This window comes from Amblyomma mixtum, chromosome 7 (assembly GCF_055824585.1).
Source record: "Amblyomma mixtum isolate Tamu chromosome 7, ASM5582458v1, whole genome shotgun sequence".
NCBI classification, from domain to species: domain Eukaryota; kingdom Metazoa; phylum Arthropoda; class Arachnida; order Ixodida; family Ixodidae; genus Amblyomma; species Amblyomma mixtum.
The window spans coordinates 4,977,076-4,987,427 of NC_143018.1; the positions used below are offsets into that span (position 1 = coordinate 4,977,076).

At 45.5% G+C, this 10,352-nt stretch overlaps 1 long non-coding RNA gene across 1 annotated transcript; it reads right to left on the reverse strand.

Moving 5' to 3' along the window:
- Positions 1-239: 239 nt before the first annotated feature.
- Positions 240-6,917, reverse strand: LOC149334829 (uncharacterized). Its single transcript, XR_016283970.1, has 3 exons — positions 6,811-6,917; positions 4,604-4,651; positions 240-284 (listed from the first exon to the last, which is right to left on the reverse strand). It is a non-coding gene; the product is annotated as an uncharacterized LOC149334829 (long non-coding RNA).
- Positions 6,918-10,352: the final 3,435 nt, after the last annotated feature.

A 10,352-nucleotide genomic window follows, 5' to 3' on the forward strand; every position in this document is an offset into this window, starting at 1 on the left:
TTCTTTACACAGCGCGAAGCGATATCGAACCCCGGGAGAAAGCTCCTCGACATGTAACCGTTAGGTGCAAAGATGATGCAATGTGAGTATTTACTGAATGCCCCTTGCGCAAGGCTAGCATCTTTTATTTTGTAGTCAAAGTAGTATTTCCTGCAGAGTAAAAGTAAGTTAATCAACAGGTAGCTCTTTTTCTTGGCCCACCATTGTAGTGCACACATCTGATATGAGAGACAACTCACCTGTCGTCACCTTCGGATCACTTTTGCCTGAAAGGCTTGGCCCACCTGCGAAAGAAGCCTCGTTAAGTTCGTTAAAGTAGTGCTCTGCTATTTTCTCTTGCAATGCTCTAATGCTACAACATAATAAAGCGAATCCACACAACAACACAATAGGTCGCCAAATTAGCAGCGCAGTAGATGGGGCATAGCAGAAGACACAGACAGCGGCGCTGATTTCTTTCTGTCCTTTTGCTATGTCCGGTGTAGTAAGATGCTGATTTCTGTGGCATGTGTGTCAATTCCCCTCTTCGACCATAAAGCGCCGTTTTATTCATTTCTGCTGGCTACTTTCAGTATAGACCAACACCGAGCCGTGACGTAGGATGCGAAAGCGCTGCTGTCGCCGGCCGAGTCGATTTCGGGTGTAAAGTACACTGTAAACAAGTATAAACCCAATTGGGAGTATAAATGGTTTGCGTCACCCTTTAAACTCCATATGGCGAAATATTTACTCCATCCATATAAAGTAAAAATGTGATAAATGACATATTTTACTCCCTTCACTCAAAAACGGCGTATAAAGGAGGATTCTCCTCCTTATAAATCCCATCTTTAAAGGAGTTTCTTGGTTTCAATTCACCCTAAGTCCCCAGTAGAGTAAAAACATCATTTTGCGCCATACGCCCGCTACCTAGCGTCGCCTCTGCTTCTGGTCAGTCGCCTGATAATGGCGGTGAGTGACGATCTCTTGCTTACCATCATCGTTTGATATCTGCTCACTTCTGCTCCTTCACGGGCGCCTCCCACGGTGCAAGATATCGGGCTGTCGCGGTTCTCCACTACAGTAAGCTGCACAGCTGAACCACTCTTGTGAAGCCTCCAGTATTCTAACCATACCTGAACTCCCTTAATGACTGTCGCCTACCCTTCAGAGCCCACGCTTAGGCCTAATTCTTACAGCTTTTTTCAGTGTGGCTTTCGCGGTGTGTTGCAGCGGATCATAATGTGCTGCATGAACATGAAACTGTTATACAACGTAGTTTCAACGCTGAGCTTTTGGTTGAGCTGATGAGGGTACGTATTTCCTCAGTCATAATGAAAAGCCAAGCCTTAAAAAAGTGAATATGAAAGCAAACATTGCCATTCCAAAATACCTTCAAGTGTGTTGTCATTTTCAACCTATGTAGTCTGCTCTGGTTTAAGTCAAGTGTTGTGTAATGCATGACCGTGAAAATTAATCCACAAGCGACTCTTTTTCAAGTTTTAGCCGTTCATTCTAATGTCAAATCCCTTTATCAAAGAACATAGACAACCAAACGAGCTCGTACAGCAAAAGCAGACGACTCCTGTTGCCTTCGCCTACGCCGCCGCTAGGTTTGCACACGCAGAAAACAACGCGTGACGCGGAGTCACAATAGGGCAGTGCAGTTTAGTAAGTTGGGTTGCCCACCGCCCCAGCAGCTACTGCCCATTTTAGCAGCTGGCACGGCTGTAAGAATGAGCCTTAATGATGACAAATTAACATGACGCCATTTTCGGCTCCATTCCTGCGGGTAGTAAAAATTGCTTGTACACCTAAATACCCCCCTTGTTAAAAATATTATACTCCATTTATACGGAGTAAATAAAATCTCTTTTTTGGGTGCGCACTAGAGGGCGATGCATTTGCTCCCATTTGGGTTTTTTTTAAGAGTGCGGCGTTTTATAACTGACTTTCCATGTAATGCTGCCTGGGCTGTCTAATTTGAACGAAGCATATGTGAGGAAACGTAGCACACGCGACAGCGTGGTTAACTACACGAGAAGCATACAAGATTCGGGGAGACACCTGTCGGAGTGCCCCTTAAGAGCACCTCCTGAGGGTACGTAAGGCTTTACAATTCACAGTAATCGTGGAATTTTAAAGCGATATCTTCGAAATGAGGTCGCGTACCTTGTCGCACACTTCTCGAAAACACTATTCAACTGCGATGAATAGGCGCCTCCAAAGGTACTTTGCGAGATGATCAAAATAAGTTGGAAAGTATTCCTTACATCTTTTTGTAAGGGTCCACTCCCTACCTTTGACTCCCACGAACACGTATTGCGAAGTTTTCAAAGTACACCATCTCTCAAATGGTGATTCGTAGTTTAACAACCAATGTTCTCCCAATCTCGCGTCTGGTTCTCTACCATCCGAGCTACGTAGACGGCTGTGCAATCTGGTGCTTTTTGAGGTTATTCATCTATAGTTGAACCGAACCTTGAGAGTGTTCACCAGAGCTACCCTCGGCGGACGTAGAACGCCCTTTATTACTGCGAGTGCCACGTTCGGGCATCATCGAACGGTGAGAGCGGAAGCTGAGCGCGAACCCTCTTATGATTCCCACAGATCAAGACGCGAGAACGGAGGCGCAAGTTATCTATTCGGCAGAAAAATGAAGGAAAAAGAGAGGCTCTTTGTAACGTACATGACAGAAGCCAACAGTCACCAAAACCAAGGAGCAACCGGGCTGTTTTTTTTCTAATATGTGCTGTTCATTTATGGGAGTGACATGGGGTTTTTTTTAACGGTAACTGATTATGAAGCAGAGGAAAAAATAACCACATGCCGCCGGTGTGATCCGAACCCATGATCTCCGAATTTCGCGTCGGTACGTGTAGTATAACCGAACCGAACTAGGGTGGCCCTGCAGAACACTCTCGAGGTTCGGTTAGAGTACAAGTAAATGCCCCCGAGAGGCAGAACATCGGACAGCGTTTGCAGTAGCTCAGTTGGTAAAGCACCGGACACTAAATTCGTAGGTCGTGGGTTCACCGGCGGCATGTGATTATTTTCTGCTGCTTTATAATCACTTGTAAATAAACACCAAAATTAATAAAAAAACATCCCGCATTCTCCTTGGTTTCGGTATGTTCGCTTCCGTTGTGTGTGTCATATCGAGATAGTTATTTGAATGACCCTGAACAATCTGGTCCAGCAAACTCGTCAACCATGCTTCGACTACACACACGCACAGAATTTGGCCATTTTTTCTGCAGGCTCAGAAACCAAATAGTGCCAGAAAATAATACTCTTTTATAAATAGCGGCACAGCCACGGTGGCTCAGCAGTTATGGCATTCGGCTTCTGACCCGAAAGGCGCGGAATCGATCCCGGCCGCAACGGTCGAATTTCGATGAAGACGAAATTCTAGTGACCCATGTACTGTGCGAAATCAGAGCACGTTAAAGAACTCCAGGTCATCGAAATTTCCCGAGTCCTTTACAACGGCCTTTATCATAGCCTGAGTTGCTATGGGACGTTAAACACCCATCAACCAGACCTAACTACACTGATTCTGGCCTTCCTAAAACTTGTATAAACATACAGCGTCCAAACGTCATGTCTTATTTTAAAGCACCGGCATCATAAACATCACGTCTACGATGGCGCCGGTTTTAGCAGCATCAGATGGAACTCGCATGCTCGACAGGTAAGTTCATGATCCAAGCTTCTTCCAGCGGCACCGACAATCGCAATGTCGGAAACACTCGGCTATTGCAAGCTGACAGGGCAAAGTAATAAACCCTGCGTGCATTGAGAGCAGCACCGAATGAAAAAAGACGAAAATATAAAGTAACAAGCTCATCAAAATAGCTAATATTACCTGTAGTTAACCGGATACAACCATCTGAGATGGTGCAGGAAGGATATACACAGTAACTTATATAACTTAAAATATGAAATTCCGCAAAAGTTCTGACCAAGTGCGGGAAACGTAGCAAGATGGCGTTAAAAATAAAGAGCAAGAGGGTTTGATCAATAGAACTATCGAAGCTCCTATTGATAGTGCTTTCGATACTACTATCGAAAGTACTAACTATCTATAGTACTATCGATAGCGTGTGTGGGGATTCATGTTGCCCCTCGCCCGCCGGATGCACCCTTCTCTCTCTCGTGGCCTACCGCGGCTCTTCCTCTGGCGGCCCCCGGGCCCCGACTAGGCGCGGCAGCGGAGGGAGCGGAGGGGAGGCGCCCGCGACTACGCGTCGTCACGTGGGCAGCCCTCCTTACCCACCCCTCTCGGTTTCGGCGGCCGCACGGGCCGCGCGCACGGGTTTGGCAGGCCCAGTTAGAGCGAAGAGGTGGTTCAGCTTTATTGTTTCCGAATTATTATAAAAATTCAGGTCTGATTCTTTATTATCATTTCCTTTCAACGGCTCAGGATGGAGTGCGCGATTTCTCACTGCTGTGGAATGCACTCTTCGACGCAACTCGTGACTGTCTTTAAAGAACACTGTGTGCTACTAAGCTTTCTTTGCAGGCCTTGTCTAGCATTGCAGCCACACCAACAATAACACTATGAGGACGTACACGTAACCTTTGAATTGAAATCATAAAGAGACGTCACTTGGCGCCTTACCTTTGGCGTAGTTAGGTGGACTAGTTTCATCTGTTTCTTTAGCTTCCTCTGCGAATAGAATACGATTAATTAGTATTACAATACAGTTTTTTTCAACCCCTATGACATAGAGACGACATATTTTCTCCCAACACCAAAGGGTAAAATTTTTTCACTCTTGAAAGCAAAAAGCATAACGTAGTGATCAATATGGCATAGTTATGACTGTACGTTGGTGTGTATTGCAGACCCTTGCGGTCATCGGAGGACAGCAAAACGTTTTTGTCACACGAAAAACGCGAATTCTGTCGCATTTGGACGCAGTTCCGAACTCTCGAAAGTCGCTTCAAGGACTGCGACTCATTATCATCTGCTAAACTCACGCACTGCGAGCAGTTTAAAATTCATCGAAGTCTCGGAACTCCGTTGAACTGCTCAGGAAAATCACAAATCGCCTTTCCAGGCTGGCGGTGTTCGAAATTGGTTTTGCCCTCCTAACGATGCAGCCATGTTTGTGAAGCTTTTTGCAAACGCGAATTGTGCCCAAGCCCTGTACCTTTAAATTGGACTATGAGCTGTAACTTTTTCCTAGTGCGAATTTATTCTATCGCTCTTTCTACGTATCTTGTTGTTGTCTAGCAGTAAACGACGCATTTATTTAAAAATAGATTTAGATATCTTTCCGCCACGTGGTTCAAATTCGGGACATCTACGCGAGAAATCAGTGCATGAATAACCTTTTGACGTGATAACTGTCTAGACGAGCCTCCAGAATATGCGTAAAAAAACTGTGTCGACGAATTACACTTTACATCAAAAAACCAGATGGTGGAGCCAGCACTTCTTTATTTTCCCGACTCCTTCTACATTTCAAGCTCCATTTAAAGTGAAAACAGAGTATTTTTTGTTGTATTGCAGTAACCTAACGATAGAGGTCATTCGGAGGACATGACTCGCTTCAAGGGATAGCCGTGAAAACTTCGTTAAGTCAGTGCGAACGCAAACCCCCCTGCACCGAAAGTTTTGCACTCGGGAAGCGGAGCGATATCACCAATACAGAGAGAGGATTCTGCAGCCCGAGTCGACGAGGCCGATAAGACGAGATAATGGTGCCAGGCTCTGCAATTCTGAGCAGGAGACGTCTCAAGAAAGGGGTGAATAAGATGGTTCCACACGCGTGTTGGCCCATTAATTAAATGCCAAGCCAATCGGTTTTGCATATATCAATTGCAATAGCCTCTCACTGATGCGGCGGATACTAACGCCCGGTTTGCATTTGAACACATCATTCATTAGTAGCATCAAAGTTGCGCTTAGGATTAGCGATCAGCTGGCACTGTAATTAGCAGTACCTTTGATGCTCCTGGTTAGCTTTTCTTCATTTTCTCCGCGTTACATCTTACACTTTTTTGTGTTAACAAATTGGCAACATTTTCAACAGCAGAAGCGTTCGAGGAGATACGTAGCAGAATGCGCATATATATCGCAGTTACCCGTGCGCTCTTTGGAATGTACAAGAAAGTTAGCACTGATAAGCCTCCGCGAGTAGAACACGAATAGAAGAAAAGGAAGCAGTGTTCGAAGCCTGTTGACATTAGGTACAATTTACTCTTCCAGTGCTTGAAAAGGCAACCGATAGGAGCTGAAGAAGTGCTTTGTAATAAGAAAATGCATTTAAACGGAGTAGAAACTTCACGGCTCTACATGCGACATTGTTCATCCACAAATGGCAGAAATAAAAGCAACTATTGCATAATAAATTTTATTCTAAAGCGCCCCTTAACTTCATTTAACTGTTGACATCTAGACAGCTAATGCTTCTATGATCCACGACAAAAAATATTTCATGATCACCATTGTGATGCGAACGGTGGTTTCGGGCTGTGAGCCCGAAAAATTACTGTACAAATCGTAATTAATTCGTGCTATCTCGCGGTGAAGGCTGCAGATATATCTTAATATATGGGCCTTCTGGTTTAAAATAGCCGGGTTCCGGAGAAAATAACTTTCTGGTTAGATTGTCTTAATCCATCGTTACAGAACAGATTTCGTTCCCCCTCGTGTCCTTTTAATTGGGGCAGTGGTGGGCGCCTTTAGAAGGATGAATGAGATAACTTGGCAGTACGCATTCGAGATCTGGCTGGGTGTATTGAAGCCACCGCCAAGGATAATACCGCCTGGCACAAAAGGATCAGCTGCGTAGGTTTTACCTGTTGTTTGTACCTTACCTTCTTTAGAAAGGAGGCCAGACGCAGCGACCAAAGCAGCCACCACAAGGAGGCAACAGATCCCGAAGATAAGGCCAGCCTTACGGCGCTCATCGTCATCATCGCTGCGTGGACAAATACACAACAACCGCAACCTCAGTGTCCCAAGACCCAGCCCTCCTTTCGTGGCTTGCCACCCAAGATCGCGAGAAAACACGCAAGGTATGAATATTGCCTTTTCAGCCCATGGTATGGTACAACACTGGGGCTTCCCTCTACACGTCCAAGATTCACGAACAAAAATTTTACAAATTGGAAAATTGTAAGACACACTTCTGGAAATATTGAAGTAAATAATGAAGTCCATTATTTTTATATGTAGTAAAATATATCTTTTATACAGTTCCATTGATTGCATCAAACAGTTGTGGTTTAGGGGGGGGGGTTTAACGTCCCAAAGCGACTCAGGCTACGAGGGACGCCGTAGTGAACGGATCCGGACCTCCTCGGGTTCTTTACCGTGCACTGACATCATATAATACACGGGCCTCTAGAGTTTCGCCTCCATCGAAATTCGACAGCCATGGCCGGGATCCAGCCTGCGTATTCCGAGTTAGAAGCCGAGCGCCATTACGTCTTAAGCCAACGCGCCGGATCGCATCGAACAGTTAGGATTTCCATACAAAACCAATTTGAAACGCTTTTGACGATAGCAAAAACGTTAATAAAAAATATAACACTGGCGTCAAGTGATCAGTGGATATATTAATTGTTATAGTAAAATCGTAGGTTATAAGAAATAATTGCGTCCAGAGACGGATTCCCGCTCAAGAATTCTTTTATCCAGAATTGTTCGGTATCTACCCCTATCGCAAAAAGTAAACGAGCAACAGGTTTTTGCTTCTCAGCCGTATAACAGAGACGTTGCGGCACCCCTTTAAGACCGAAAGGTGTCAAAGCGTGAAGAAAAGGAATCACCTTACTTTACACCGAATTAGAGCTTAAGGGCTGCCATAGGTGCTCCGCTACTCGGCTAAGAAACAAACCACCTGTCGACGGTTACTTTTCGCAAAGACCATGCATCCATCATATGGGCTTCGAGCCAAATAACAAAACAGAGGTGGTAACACGCACCTTAACATTTTTTTTTATTCTAAGCACCAGGTGATCAGATCAAAAGGCTGCACATGCTGCACAAATTGCGAGATGTAATCGCTCGAAGTTTCCACACTGAGTATTGGCGCGGATTGGCAAAGAGAATGTGCGGACATAGGCCAGCCCAATATGGCACATGCATCCTAATAGTGTGTACATTCATACGCCCTTAGAATGCATGGGATTAGCTGTTCCTGTCCTTGAGAGATGCCGTCGACTTGTGGCATGTTAGCCGGAGTCAAGCTACCTAGTGACCAAGAGGGCGGTCGCCTGGTGCCCAGCTTTCGCCGGTCGCAACACAGAGAATGGGCTGGAGTCAAAGGCGCAATAACAAAACAAGCTTTACATAGCGAATGCACCATACATAGATATTACATCGTACTCATGGGGAAGCATGTAATTGTGAGCGGCGACCACCCTCCCGTTTCGCCTTACGCTCTCGCCGTACCTTCCTCCTTCCACGAAGACCATAACAAGGTTAAGCTTTGTGACATGCTCTCATCATACGCCTGCTCCTTCGGTGGTAACCGTCTTCCGGTTGGGGATTCCACTATTCCCATCACACCCTCCTCCCTCTACGGTAATCATCTTAACCCGCCTCCTCCAACATCCATGTAAACTGTCCTCCGTTTGGTTCCCGTGGCCACCATCCACCGATTGTGCCTTTTTACGGCCTCTCCACACCTTCCTGGTTTCATGGCAACGACTCTCCAGTTGGGGATTCTTCCGCTATGGCGATACCCTCCTCCTTCTGGGGTAACCCCCCCCCTGGCTCGTTCCGGGGCAACCACCCACCGGTTATGCATTCCTCCGCTCAAGTCATATACCCTCCTTCCACTGTGACCACATTCCTAGTGGTTCCCATGGCAACGCACCCACCGAACCGATCACGCCGATTCCAACCATGAACTAACCAGGATCGTCACTGTGAACCCATCGACGCATTTGGAGAGTGCAGCGGCGACACTATCAATCCCGTAGGGACTTGCCGAAGAGGCACAGTGTAAAAATAAAGAATTTTCTATCTTCTTGACTGTAGGCAACGTAGGCAGCAATATCGTATATTTTGAGCGAGCGACAGCACCTTCAGACGGATAGGAACACAGTTAAAGTGCTTGTGCGCCTGCCGCTTTAGAAAAGCTCGTTCCCTCCGTTACTGTTCCTTCTAAGCGAGGCACACACAGTCTGTATCCACTAAGCCTCCGCGAGGACAGAAACTGGGTGCATTATATTTGCTTGTCAAGCGTAAATGCGCCTTTACGTAGTTTGCGTATTTTCGTCAATTGTATAAATTCGCCGATGCCCTGCAGTTCTCACATTGTCATAACAACTCAAAACTGGCTGTTTCATCGCCTTCTAAGGCGGCTTGTAATTCTTGCTACATACAGACTCATTAGAGTCATCAGCTCGCGGCATAATATTTCATTTATTTTGGCATGCACCGAGCGGAGTGGCGACGCCGATAATACACTTCGAACTAGGCACTTCTAGGCGTAAACCCACAGGGAAACGTTAACGAAAGACAGTTAGGTTGGATCATTTTCCTAACTGCAACAGTGACGGACGCAGCAAAAATTGCGAAAAACAGGCCATGTGTTCTAATTTTTTTGTTCTCCTTCCAGGCTGCATGGTTAACCCCTTGCTAGTCATTTACTTCACATCTTTCACTATATTCGCACTAATGCTTCCATTACGCCCGTCCATAAAAGATAGTGCATTCGCCAAAGCTACTTCATGCACTACGTCGCATTCTGTGAAGCTTCCTGTGCATATTTCAATGGCCACCACCATGTTTCAGTTACCATCCAGCATATTTTCCAAGTTGCTGGCGACAATTTGCTTTCTTCCTTTTATTTATGAGTTTGAATTCCTTCAGGTCACTTACGTGAAGATATGCCGCTACATCCATCAAGTTGCATCATGCGGTTATCAGCTCACCTCGAAGCTAGGAGCAATAACAAGAAATTTCATTGCACTAAGTCCCACTCACGCATATCCGGTATGTGCGCTATGCCACACACAGATAAACCTTTTCAAAAGGCAACTGCGTAGGTTTCAGAAATCCAGACGAATGTGTGAAACTTGGAGGTAAAACATGCGGAGTCTTTTTGGGCTAGCATTCGATATAGTGATGTAATCTCCGATTAAAATCGCGACGCCTTTCAATCTTCTCCGCAGGGCACAACGCAAAGTGGGGGATAGATTTTGTCATCATGGAGGTAGCTATTCAAAACTATCGATAGTAATATCGATATAGGTGAGTCACTATCGAACTATCGATGGAAAAAAAGACTATCGATAGTTAGTACTTTCGACAGTGAATCGATAGTACTAGCAATAGCACTATCCAAAGGATTGAGCCTAGGCGTACATTAAATGAACGGTTGGACAAAAAGTATTTAATGGTG